The following is a 13,864-nucleotide window of genomic DNA, read 5'->3' as shown; positions in this document are numbered from 1 at the left end:
GTGTGTTTTACCAAACGCCATACATCCTGCTGTGGCCCCACTATTCATAGCACCTTGTCTTGCTACTTTCTTTCTCTTTATTATGAAAAAGGCTTCCCCCTTTTCTCAACAGAAATGTCCGCATAGTTCTGATGTTGATATGATTGAGGATTTAGAACTTTGTCTTGACTGCAGTCCAAGGACTGGTTAACTTGACTCTCAGGAGCAAAAGAAGAAAATAATCCTATTTTGTGAGGACTGTTTGTTCTGTGAAACCACTTCATCTGGAGCACATTTTGTTGCTTCCTGGACCTCCTTGGTTTGTGGTCCTACATGACCATGAGAAAGGGGCAATGAAATGATAGTTCATTTTGCTCCTCAGTGGTTCTGATGACAGTGCCCTATAACTATAACGTTGCCTTCAGATTGCTGTTGAAGATTCTGTGTTTCTGTTCTGAAGAAGATTTTGCCATTTAAAATGAATTAATGAAAAAAATTTTACTCATATTGAGAAAAGTGAATTTCCCATGCAAAATTGAATCTTCATTAACGCTTTTCTTTTTATTTAGACTTCTAACTGTATTGGGTAATGTAAGACATTAAAGGACTTTTCTAGGCAAGAAACTCAACTCTTCTTTTGGCTATAACAGTACATTATTTTAAATAGTACCTAATGTTTCTCTGCTGTGTGGAGTTGTTACAGCAGATTACACACACTGTGACAGGGAGAGGAGGCTGTGAATTGTGTTGTGCATCACACGTCTTGTTACTGCCTCCTGATGGGGTCTCGTTCTATCCTGGGCGACTGTGGCTTGGGTTAGGGTGGTTGTATGTGCACCATGTTAAGGGTCACAGTGATGGAGTAGTGATAACATTGTACAGTTTGGGTTTGTATTACTCTTAATACCGGTCCGTTTAACCTGAGATCTTAAATGTCTTGCAGTCTTAAATCACTATAAAAATTTACACTTTTTATTTTTCCAGTTATTTCCAGAATGTACTATAACACACGTATCACTTACGTTCCCAAGTGGACACTGCCTGCATGGTCATCTTATTTCCCTCAAACAATATGGTCATGAAAGTGTGTGTGAAAATGGTTTTTTAGAGAGTAAATTTCTTTAATTATAATACAGTTGGATTTTCCCCCTCAATAAGCCCCATACTCATTTTTAGAGCAGTTCTTTGGATTTCAGTTATTCCATTCTGCTGTGTTCTTAGAAATAGACAGTTGTTAATGGTTTTTTTCCCCAATATTAAGTACTTTTTTTTTTTTTTTTTGCCATTCCTGAGTATAGCATGCTTGAAAATGATACCGCTAACAAAATCTTACAAATTAGAATTTGATGTCCAGAACAGGTTAATTGTGTCAGTGTGAGTAGAAATACTTAAAATGGTGTCTCAGTTTGTACTTTACCCCCACGTCATTACTTAGAAGCTAGATCTTAGAGGGGTACTGCAAGTAAATTGCTGTTACGTCTGAAAATGATACTGGACAAGAGAAAGTTCTTAATATCTGGACACATAATGTCCTAATTCATTACTGAGTTAAACAGTCCATGAGTTTAGGCCTTTTGAGGAAAAAAGAACTAAAGAGAAACCAAGATTTAATCTGTGAATAAAGTGTATATTAGGAATAGAACCAGAAGGGCCCACAGACCCTGTGGGTATATCATTGGAGGGCCCTGTTTTTGTTGAATGAAGCAGATGTAGATCCTGCCGGGTTCCAGGGGAAGAGCAGTTGGCTCCAGGAATAAATAAAGGAGAGGGTCCTTTATTCTGTCTGGGTCTCAGTTTATTTGTAAGATGAAGGCTTTGCCTTGGATTTCTGATTGTGGAATTTCAAATTAAGTGTGGTTAATATTATACTTAAGAGACTTTGTATTAAATTTTTGCAGATTTATGTTTGCATCCATATGATTTATTTAGCAACATGTTTTTTTTGGAGAGTGGAGCAATCTCTCCTAAAATAGCCTGAACAGAAAGGGCATTAGACCTAGTTTTGTGAATCCTGTTACTGTTAGATAACCTGTCCGAGGTACACTTAGCACGTGGAAATTGGTTATCATAAAACCTAAACCACAGATCTTCGTTTCATATTTTCTCTGTGCCAGAGAGCTACTGCGAACTATGGTAGTTAGGAAGAGAAAGTAAAAGATGAAGATAGGGTTCCAAAGGTTACAATTATGAGGGTGAACAAGATATACTTGTAAGGATATTGAACTCCTAAGGAGCACCAGGGAATGTATCCATGATAGTTTAAAGCAGAGAAGATTGTGGATACTTAGACATCGTCTGATAGTCTGTTAAGATCTAGTGTAGTCTTCATAGACTTCAGCCACCACCTGTAGTTTATTTAGATTCCTGTAATCTTGACATTGCTCATGGCTCTGTAGCAGATGGTCAGGAGCCATTACAGGTTAGTTTGATGTTTCCATTTTGGTGGCATCCCTGCTCACCTGTGGCTTCCAGACCAACTTCTAACAGTGCCTAGAGGGGCAGCTAGCGCTGGTGAGTCAGAGGTGATACCAAACTGTGGAACCACATGCAGCTAAGGTAACAGCTTCTAGGTTGTGTGATGTGCATGGAACACATAATATCCAATATAGTGCTTCAACCACTGAGGATTTATTTCATAGCAGTTGGTTTTGGAAAAGAAAAAAAAAAACCACCTCAGATTTTTTTTTTTTAAGTCACCAGTGTGCTGTTCATAGCCCTGTGTGCAAGATTCAAGTTTTCCATTTTGATTATGTCTGTGCTTCTAAGCTACTGTCAGCAGGTGGCAGTAGTGTGCAGCCCCAGGCTTCAGTTGCTCTTTTTTGTTTATACAACTGTAAATATACTGTACCTCTTTATCAGAAATTTTTGGGGATTTAGGATCCAGAATTTTCCTTAAAAAATAAATGTGCCATGGGACTTCCCAGGAAGTTCAGTGGTTAGGACTCCACACTTGCAATGCAGAGGGCACAGGTTTGATCGCTGCTCAGGGAACAAAGATCCTGCATGCCGTGCAGCAGGGCCAAAAGTACAAAAGACTTTTGGGGTCTCAGAGTGGCTGATGAGGGATTGCAGGTCTGTAATAAAAGTAATGGCAGATCTACTGTTTTCATTCAATGAAACGTATTTTTTTCCTCTTGTGGTAACAGGCATAAATACAGTGGCAGTTGTAGAACCATCATTGAATTCTGAAGCTTAAGAACAACTGCTTTTGTTTTCCTTTTTCCTCAGAATTTGTAGCATGACTGTTCTGCTCAAAAGCCTTTCTTGAGTGGCTCATGTTATGTCCCAGAGCTGTTTATTCATCCAACACATACTCTCAAGTGACTATTATTCTCTCAGGTGCCCTAAGCAAGGTGCTGGGAGCACAGTACCTGTCCTCAAAAGATATGGTCTACCTGGGGAGAAGGGAAAGTGTGATGGAATGCCAGAATAAGATGGAGCCATGGGCCTTACTGAACACGATCACCTGTATTAAACAACATTTAATACACAGGTCAAGCAATTTATACACACTGCTCTTAGCCCAGCTTTCTTACCCTGACTAGGCCAGGCCAGGTCTCTACTGTGCTATTGGCTTCCCAGCTGCCTGCCGCAGTTGTGGCCTCCCAGGTTCCCAAGGGGGCCGTGGGGCAGGAGCAGGTGTCTCACCAGAGATAAGGTCACAGGCAGGGGTGAGTATGCATCCCGGCTCCATCCCAGCACCTAGAAAAACCCTGCACAGGGAAGGTGTTCATAAACATTTGTTGAGTGAATTACTGATTGTAAGCACTTCCAAAGTCAAGCACCTAGAATGTGATCTGTAGGAAGCTTGACCCACCATCCATGAAATAGCACATGCTTTGCGTTCACCTCTGAACACTGGTCTGCATCTCCAGGAGTCAGTCTAATCGGCCCTGCGTTCATTCTCTGGAGCTGCTGGTTGCCCATGACCTTGTGTCTGTTAGGGCTGAGGGCGTTGAGATGTAGGTCTTGGTGGTTCATAGTTAACGTTCAAAATAGAAATACTTAGAAATCACTAGTGAAGCTTAAAATGCAGATTTCTGACCTGTCTCCTGGAGGTTGATTTAATAGATTCAGAGTGGGTCCCAGAGAGCTGCATTTTTAACACCTGGGTTCAAAACCCAAGACCTACAGTCACAAAACCTCACTAACATTTCCTTTAGAAGAGATGGAAGAATTGAATGGAAGAGAAGCCAATACAGGCATTTTTCTTATGAGAATTGTTTTGTACTTGTGTATTGGAACATGCTTTTCAAAGTTTGAAAGCCTGCCTTTGGGAAACCGAGAGGAAGCCTACGTTTGTGGAAAGACTCATTGACCAGAGTCTCCCGTTCACTTACATCGAGCTCCAGAGAACTGTGAGCTGTTGTAGACAGCTTTTACGTATTGCCGTAACCAAGGGGCATGTGGCTCATTTGAGATGGGCCTTTCTCTCCTATTTCCATTACTTCGAGGATATTGTTTCTCAAGAGTGGCCATGGGGATGAGCTGAATAGTCACTGGCCTCCTTTCTGTGGGAAAGCCCACAGAGTGGTGTTGACACCGGCTCAGTAAGGGGTGCAGCTGGGCCCAGTTTAGGTCGTCTTGTGGGCAGTGTGCCCCTTCACCCCTGCTGGCCACTTCTGGTCTACCCCGGTCATCTGGGAGCTGCTGCTGTTGATAGAACAAGTATTTTGTGAGCAGGTACCCAGGCAGGAGTAAGGACTGAGCTGTGGGATGTTCTGGAAGGTAGGGAGACAATTGGGGCCCCAAACACCCCCCCCCCCGGAGCAGGTGCCCGCCCCCCACCCACTGCTCTGTCCACTCACTGTTTCCCTCTACCAGACCTTTTCCTCTCACATCTCTAATACTGTCCCCCATTTTTAAGCTCAGAGGTTAGTAAACCCATGTAAATAGGACCAAAGGGTCAATATCTCAGGCAAAGTGGAGCTTACTGTGTAGGTACGTACAAGAGAAATTTCCATACAGTTTTTACTGACAAAATTCAAAATATAATTGAGAATAAGATTTCCTAACAGCTACAATGAGGGGGATGGAAGGTTTTGGGGGAGCGCCCACTTTGCTTAGTTGGGTTTCAAAGTCAGTGGTTCACTATCATCAAAGTTGATTGCAAAATTCATGTTAGGTTTCATGTATTTTACTTTGGGGGGAGGTGTTCTTAAAAAAAAATATTTGGCTGCGCTGGGTCATAGTTGCAGCATGTGGGATTCAGTTCCCCAACCAGGAGTTGAACCTGGGCCCCCGACATTGGGAATGTGGAGTCACATTCACAGGACTTCCAGAGAATTCCACTTTTTTCTTTTTTTCCAACCTTTTAAAAATGTAAAGCCATTCTTAGCCCACAGGGTGTATGACACAGGCTGTGGGCCAGATCCGGGCTGTGGGTTGCTTAATGGCCCTCTCTATGAGCCACTGTAGGGTAGCTGTATTATTACTTCACTTTTCAGATGGAGATACTGATGTACAAAGGCTGAATAACTTAGCGAGCTCAGCACCCAGGAGGTGACAGAACCAGCGTTCCCATGGGCAGTTCCAGACACCACATGTTCAGTCACTGCACTGTGGTGTCCACACGCTGAACATATCCAGCAGAGCTAGTGATTTACACCCCAGCATCTCAGAGTTGGAGGAGCAAGATAGCCTGAAGATAGGATATAGGAGTGATCCCACAGACTTATAGCCCTCCAGGCTCCTCTGTCCATGGAATATCCCAGGCAGGGATACTGCAGTGGGTTGCTATTCCTTTCTCCAAGGGATCCTGACCTGGGGATCAAACCCAGGTAGCCAGCATTATGGACAGATCCTTTACCATCTGAGCCACCAGGGATGCCCTGGTATGTGGTTTAAGAGTCTGTAAAAGAAGCCATTCCCCTGCAATGCACTTTCTGCACACCCATGGGGTCTGGAGGTTCAGGGGAGGGTGAGACCCAGGGCCTCAGGCACCATGTGTGACAGGTGGAGGCTGGAGGGAGACCTGGTCTGGCCCCTAGAAGGCTGGAGGGCAGGCTAGCCCAGGATGGGAGGCAGAGATCCCACAGTGTGCACCGTGAGCTGCCCCTGAGCCTGGCAGGAGCCTCCACTTGTGTCTGCAGCCTGCTGTCAGGTGTCTTCTCGTTCTAGAGCAAGGATGGAAGCTTTCAACAGGGAAGATGGACATCAGAATAAAAGGAAGGTGGAAAGAGAAACTGCAGTGGAAGACGAAGAAAACCGGAAGTGATATTCAAGGAAAGATAAACATAGTAAACAGAGGCTATGGAAAAGGAATGTCAGACAAGAAAAGAAAAATATTGGAATACCAAGTAAATAACAAGTTTGAGAAGATCTTCATAAAGTCCTGCAAGAAGATGAAAGGCAAAGAGAAGAAAACTAAAGGTTCAGGAGGTGCAACGTGAAACAGGCAGACTTCGAGAAAGAATAAAAGTGCAGGGGAGGAAGAAGAAGCAGGTCACCCCGGGTGAAAGGCCCCCCAGCCCACAGGGTGATTACTTCAGGGGCTCAGACCAAGACACACTGCTGGGAAAAAATCTGCATGTGAAGAAAAGATTCTAAAGGGTTCCCCAGAGGCAGGAAAAAAAAAAAAAATCCAACACCACAAACAGAAGCTAGGGCGTGTGAGTGTCATCAGGTTTTTTAACAGCAGTGCTGCGAGTTAGAAAACGATGCCCCAGTGCCTTTAAGATTCCGACAAAAAAAATGATTATTCCAGTTTGGAATTCGTTATCTCAAACTACCAGGATGTGTTCAGATATTAAAGTTCTCAGAAAGTTTACCTCTTAGGTGCATTTGTCAAGGAGTGACTCTTCTCCCCGAAGTGAGGTGACTGAAGGAAAGGGAGACATGGGTCCAGGGACAGGACGGGAGGGAGCACTGACTGGAGGTGGAGGATCAGGACCGGGTGGTCTCTGCCGGACTAGCTTGGACCCGCACCCTTCCCTTTGCGATATTGGTGTGGGGCCTGGGCGGAGGGAGAGTAAGGAAGGGGCTGGCTCCTCTTGAATTTCAGGCCCCAGGCCACCAGGGTTCTAGGAAACCTCAGTGTTGGCCCCTCACCCACCTCTGCCCTCAGCAGGCCAGGTCCACCTGGGTGGGATGGGCAGTCTCCCTCCATCCTGGCGACAGCAGCTGATCCCCACCACCCCCACTCCCCAGCATGGTTGCATACTTAAGAGTCATCTTTATGGCATCCCACTCCAGTATTCCTGCCTGGAGAAGCCTATGGACAGAGGAGCCCGGCGGGCTAGTTTGTGGGATCTCAAAAGAGTAAGACAGGAGTGAGCTACTCAGCACACATGCAGTTGAGTCTCAGCTGGAGCGTGAATGTTAATTCGCTATTTTTTGTGCCAAGTCAAGGTGCGCCCCTTCCTCACCTGGGTTGTGATTTCGCCCCAGAGAGGAACGAGGTGTGTCCGGAGTTGCTAGTGGGTCTCAGCCGCCCGTCCTCCAACCAGGGCGCACCTGGGGCTGCAGGGAGCGGGTGTGGACAGCAGTCCTGGTGGAGTCCCCGCGGTCACACAGGACGGACTGCAGAGAGAGAGACGAATGGGGAAGGAGAGGGACGGGACGGGGGCGCGGGGCGAGCCTGCAGACAGGGACTCCTGTCTCGTGTTCAGTGGCCGGGAGGGGGAAGGGGGTACGCCTTTCTCCCGCGGTTCCGCAGACGACCACCCGAGCCCGAGTCTGGCTGAGGGGGGCGGGCTGAGCACGCTGTTGGCACGGTTTCCACACAATCTTTTTAAACATCGGATCGCTCGTGTTTTAACGAGGTTGCTGACCCAGAAGTGGCAGCGACTCGAGAGGCTTGGACGGAGGACCAGCCTCTCTGAAGTCCGCCGGGGAGGCCTTGGTTTGTACCCAGTCGGCAGACAGAGGATCTTCTAGAGGCGACGGCATCCGTGCCGTGTCGCTTCTCCCGGGGGCTTCCCACCAGATGGCTCAGGTCAGCCGCACCTGCTGCCCCTTCTGCAAAGTCCATCTTTCTCTGCCTGGTTCCGTTCTGGTCGTGTTTTGTGCCTGTAGACTGCGCCCCCACCCCCATCACAGGCGGGCCAGCCCCCGCCTCCCACCCCAGTACAGAGGGGCTGGCCTTGCAGCCACCCTTGGGCACAGTGGGTCTTGTTACTATTATTAGGGTGGTCCTTGTTACTATTATTACAGGAAGTCGACTGACAAAATTCTTACAAAATTTCAGTTGACAAGCTGCAGAAGGAAAATCATGCCCTTTCCCCAGAACTTGAAAGGAAAAAAAAATCTGTATTGAAGTACTAGCTGTTGTCTGGGTACACTTGAGCTCACTCCTTTGGGTGAAAAAACTGTGTTCTGACAAGCTGGTAGCTGGTGAAGCAGCTCCAGGCCCCACAGTTTGGAAGTCTAGTGTTTGTTGGTTGGACACATTCACAAACGCACACACATACATGACCCGGTGTGCCAGAAGGGACCAGGTTTACCCGCTGGCAACATGAGGGACATTTTCAGTGACACGGGGGAGTATGAGTCAGGAAAGAAGCAGGTCGCCTTTGTAACTGAAATCAGCTTTATGGTAGATTATGTGGGTCCCTGCTAAGTCATGTCCAACTGTTTGCGATCCCATGGACTAATAGCCCACTAGGCTCTCTGTCCATGAGATTTCCCAGGGAAGAATACTGGAGTGTGTTGCCATTTCCTTCTCCAGGGGTCTTTCTGACCCAGGGATGGAACCTGTGTCTTCTGCATTGGCAGCTGGATTCTTCACTACTAGCATCACCAGGACAGATTATAGAAGCTCTCAAATCTAGATATTTGTGAAAAAGCAAACCTTCTGAAATAAGAGGTGTTTATTTAAATCCCCGTTTGTCTTTCTCCTTCTCCTCTAGCCTGGTGATGTGGCCCAGAACTCCACCTTGTTGAACTGAATCTCTGAAATAATCATGTGGTCAAACTTTCAGTCAGCATGTAACAGAAGGCCACAGCCACTCAGTGACCCTGTGGGGAGAGGCTGATGGATGCACGCGGTAACACGCAGGAAATGGGGGAGGAGGCAAAGAAGATTCTAGAGAGCTTTTTAGAGGTGGTAGAAAGTGACTACATTTTGGAATTAGGATGTATAAGTAATGGCTTTCTGGACAATTCTCATTCTTTTTGGTAAATATTCTGCTTTAGACTTGAAAAAATATTTTGGGCCAGATTATTTTGTGAAAAGAATAAAGAATACTAAATTTCTCCCATAAGGGGGAAACATCTTAATACAACAAATATATCTGAAAGTTCATCTTCTTGGAGTATTCACATTCTGCCCACCTGGTCCTTACCCGTACGTGCACATAACTGGTATATAAATACAGTTACATTCATATTCCACTCTTGCACTGATAGAGCATAAGTATTTTTTATGTAGTTCCTCTGAGGATTGTTGATTACATAAACTATTTCTGTAGTTTACTATGACTTCTTAAATTTTTTTAAGCATAAGGCCACTGGGAAAAGGCCTCCCTTGTACTTTACTCATTGCTGCTGATTTTTTTAAGATTAAGACTCGCCTATAAAATATGTATCTGTGCCAGTCTTAAAAGAGAACAAAACAAAACCCCAGCCCCCAAACACAAAGGATCCTCTCCCCAGGAATGGTAGAAACAGCACCATTCCCTCACCCACGCTTCTTCACGTGGTCAGTATTGATTGGCATCAGCAGTGGACAAGACAGTTCAGGGGACACATGGTCACAGAGCAGTCAGGGAGCCTGGATACCGGCAGGCGCACCTCCACCTTTGGGTGACATGTGACCCAGGGGACGAGAGGGCTGCAGACTCAGGGCTCTGGTGCAAGGAAGCTGAAGGAGCTGCCGTCCACCTCGGTGGTGTGGGGAGACTGGAGGGGTTGGACTTGAAATTGGGGTCGAGAATGGTTTGGGAAAGACAGAAGACATTCAACTCTCAGAGACTAAGAGGAGCAGTTCCTGAGGAAGGACCTGCATTGGGAGAACAGTGGGTACTGTGGGTGGTCTCCTTCAGTGCAGGTGCAGAGTCCACGCAGGGAAACGGTGCCCCAAAAAGCCAGTAACAGCTGGAGCTGGATCATGCAGCCTTGAAGCTTTATTTAAATGGGACTCACAGATGGTTTGTAAGTAGGTGTGTGACTTCAAAACTGAGCTTTAAAATATAAATCTGAGAGGTTTTGTTCCAGATGGGCTGAACAGGGCCCAGCCTGCAGGCAGAAAACACAGTTGAATGGGCAGGGAGCAGGTGGCAGAAACAAATGTGAGAGTTGCCAGCGGAGAAACGGGCTGAAGAGGGGACACGATTTGGGATCGAGGGGAAGGGAGCTGGTGGTCGTTCTGAGGTTTTGAAGGAGGCCCATCAGGAGCAGTGTCCAGCCCTGGCCAACCCTCTGTCAGCTTTCGCTGTGCTCTGTCTGGGATCCAGGTGGGGCCCTGAAGACCAGGGGTACCTCCTTGATCACCGATCAGACTAGGTGTGGACAGGCTCTCAGGAGAACTCTAAAGGGAGGAGAGAAAAGGACAGGGCCTCTGGGAATGGCCACGTGTAAGGAGAAGAGAGAGAAGGACCAACAGGGCATGTCTAGGAGCCAGACCACGGGGCTGCAGGGGTCCATCTTTGCATACCAGCGGGATTTCCTTTGCCTCCACCCTCAAATCCCTACACCAGCTGACATGGGACAACCTAACTCCAAATGCCGAATGCCAAGCCTAGTGACAGATTCAAAGAATCTCAGGGCTGGAGGGGACCCTGGAGGTGACAGTCAGGTGAGGACCAGGGGAAGCTGCTGTCTGCCAGCCAGGTCATTCCCTGGATCTCTGGGGAACTGGGATGGTTCCTGGCACTCAGGCCACAGGGGCTCAGAGTCTGCCTGCCTTCAAGCAGTGGTGAAACAACTGAGCAGTGCCACAGAGACTGTCTGGCTTGGAACATCTAAAATGCTAGCTATCCTTCCCTTCACAGGAGATTGGAGGAAACCTGGCAGATACAGCTGGCTACCTAGCTAGCTGTGCTCCTATTGTGAGCCGTCAGAGCTTTCTCTTTCGACCTGGGCAGATTGCGATGCTTTAAAAAAGCACCAGGAATGCTTTTTTTGGGAATCAGAGTTTTCCATCATGTGACTTGGCCAGATTCCAGGGAATTTATTCATCGACGGAGGAGTTGGATAGGGGACAAGCATAAACCCAACCCTCAGACCTCACTTTTGTCCCTGCTCATCTCTTGTCCTTTGAGCCAGCACAATGAAAGTGCTTCAATAAGCAGGGTCAAGTAGGATGGACCAGAGAGAATGTGAAAGCGAGATTACGGATGTGATTAGAGGTTGAATGCCCTTGGTCACGCGGCTTGAACTAAGACCACCTTTATTATAAACAGCCGCCTGGCTCTTGGAGGCATAGAATAGATGACGACTGCATTTTAAACTGTTTTGTTGAAGTGAATGAAGCACAGTCGTTTTGGAAAACAGGGAGGCAAAATTTTGAAAGAGCTGAAAAGGTTTTCAAATGCTCGTTATTTTTAACATTCCTGAGGGACTTGGGTCACTTTAGTCCCCACGCAGTGTAGGAACTGATGTCCTTTTACTAGTTTTGAAGCATTGGGTTGTTTGGCTTTGGATCCATGTGTAAGTGAGAGTTAATTAATTTGGGAAGTGTGTCCACCAAGCTGTCCGGAATTTGCTGAAGTGACCTTGGGTGGGGAGGTGTCCTCCCATGGGAGTGCTGGTCTCTTTGGGAAGCAGAGGGGCAGATACATCACAAGTCTCAGTGCCGTTTGTGTCTTTGATCAGTAATTCCACTTCTATGAATGTGTCCTAGTGAAACAGGCATGTGGAAGAGATTTATGTATAACATATACTATTTAAAATAGTCAAAAACTGGAAATAATTTACATGTCCAACATAAATTCTGCTTAAACAAACTATCATATATTTATATGGTAGAAAGGAAGCCTTTAAAATTATGAATTTGAAGAAAATGTATTAACCTGAAGAAATGTTCATAATATAGTAGGAAAAAATATCAGAATAAATATGATCATTTAGAAAATATCTATTAAAAAATTAAAATGTTAGCAAAGATTTATCTCTGGGTGGTGGGATCTTAAATGTCCTGTACATTTTTCTTCCTGCTTTGATCTTTGTACTTTTAGTGTCACATGTCTTGGTATAGATTTTTTTTTCCTTTGACTTGAGCTTTATTGGGATTTGGAAGCTATGGGTGGGATCTTCGATTAATCCTGGCAAATTCTCAGCTGTGTCTTTTCAAATATTGTCTCTGTTCCTTTCTGTTCCCTGTCCTCTTGGTTACTGATTAGGCATACCTGGGACCCTCCCTCTCTGTCCTCATGACATGGAACCTCTTTTTCATGCTTCCCATTTCTGTGACTCTCAGAGCAGCATTCTAGTCATCCCTTCAACTGTACCTTTAGTATTTCTTCAGCTGTGTGTTAAATCTATCCATTGTCTTAAATTTCAACTATTGTTATTTTTTAAAATTTCTAGATCTCCTGTTTGGTCATTAGTTTTATAATTTCTTGTTCTCTGCACTTATTATTAACCTTGCCTTTTAATTCTTTAGACATAGTAGGCATAATGCAATTATACTCTGATAAGTCTAGAATCTGAATTCCTTGTAGGTCTATTTCTGCTTTCTGTTGTTTCTGTTTAATCTCACTCATGGAACTTCATTTCATTTCTTTTTTAAACTTTTATTTATTTATTTTTTTGCCACATAGCTTGTGGGACCTTAGTTCCCTGACCAGGGATTGAACCTGTGTGCCCTGTCATGGAAGTGTGGAGCCCTGGGGTGAGGAGCTGAAAGAAAGGTGACCGGAGGGGCACAGGAGCCCATGGATGAGGGGCTTAGCCCCAGAGCTGGTGGCACTTTGGCCCACTCAGAGAAACTTGAGGTCTGTCTCAGTAGAGCTGGTTTTACAGAAGGAATCCACCAGCCTGGCCAGGAAAGAGTATCTCTGAAACCATACCCTCCACTGCTCCAACCTGCATCAGAGGAAGTTTAGACAGTCGCAGAACCCAAGCTGGACCCAGCCCATCTGAAATGCAGAGGCGGGGATCAGGGGGTGCCCCTTCCAGGCAGCCTTGCCCGTCCTGCCCGTCCCTCAATCCATGGGGGACCCGGCAAGACAGAGGCTGGGCAGGACAGTCTCAGGGTGTCCATTTCTGGCCCTCAGGCCTCCTGCGGTCCCACCCATCTCCATCCAGAGGCCACGGACCACTTCTCATCAGGGATAGTGTCCCAAGGCAAAGCTTAGATGGTAAGTGGAGAAAATCTCGAGGCCTGGAACACAGGGGAACAGGGAAGGACTGTTCCAGCTTCAGCTAGTTTTGCCAAATGGGTCAACTCCAAAATGTGAGGGTTCCTGGTGGCTGTTTGGTGTCTCATCCAGACTAAATCATCTGAGTATGGAGGTGGTCTCAGAGACCTGGCTGCGCAGACATGCCAGATGGAGATTCTCCTGTAGTGTTAACGGTTAAATAGCTAGTTTCTTAACCATGCCTTCAGCGAGGTTGAGAAGGGATGTGCCTTCCGAGCAGGTACTACCAGCCAGCTCCACACAGTCATCCTTTCATCATATTGTCAGTGGATCACTGTTTATGATATAAAACACAGTCTGCCGTGGAGTGTGGCCCCCCATACATCATCAGGAAGGTAAAGTTATTCGTAAAAGATAAACCAGGTGGGACAAGGTACAGTTTTTGGGACAAGGACTGATGAGATGCAGAGGAGGTGCGAGGTGAGGTGTGACAAGCACCGGGCTCAGCATTACCACTGTTCACTGGCTTATAAACAAGGAGCTACTGGGGACCCTGTGCTGTCGTCCAGCCACGGGTGCACAGAACCCGCCTCTGCAGTCAGTGCAGGAACAGTGTGAACACCTTATGGCCCCGTCCCAACCAG

Source organism: Ovis canadensis, chromosome 10, assembly GCF_042477335.2.
Source record: "Ovis canadensis isolate MfBH-ARS-UI-01 breed Bighorn chromosome 10, ARS-UI_OviCan_v2, whole genome shotgun sequence".
Classification (NCBI taxonomy): Eukaryota; Metazoa; Chordata; class Mammalia; order Artiodactyla; family Bovidae; genus Ovis; species Ovis canadensis.
Note: the sequence above shows the minus strand (reverse complement) of the source record.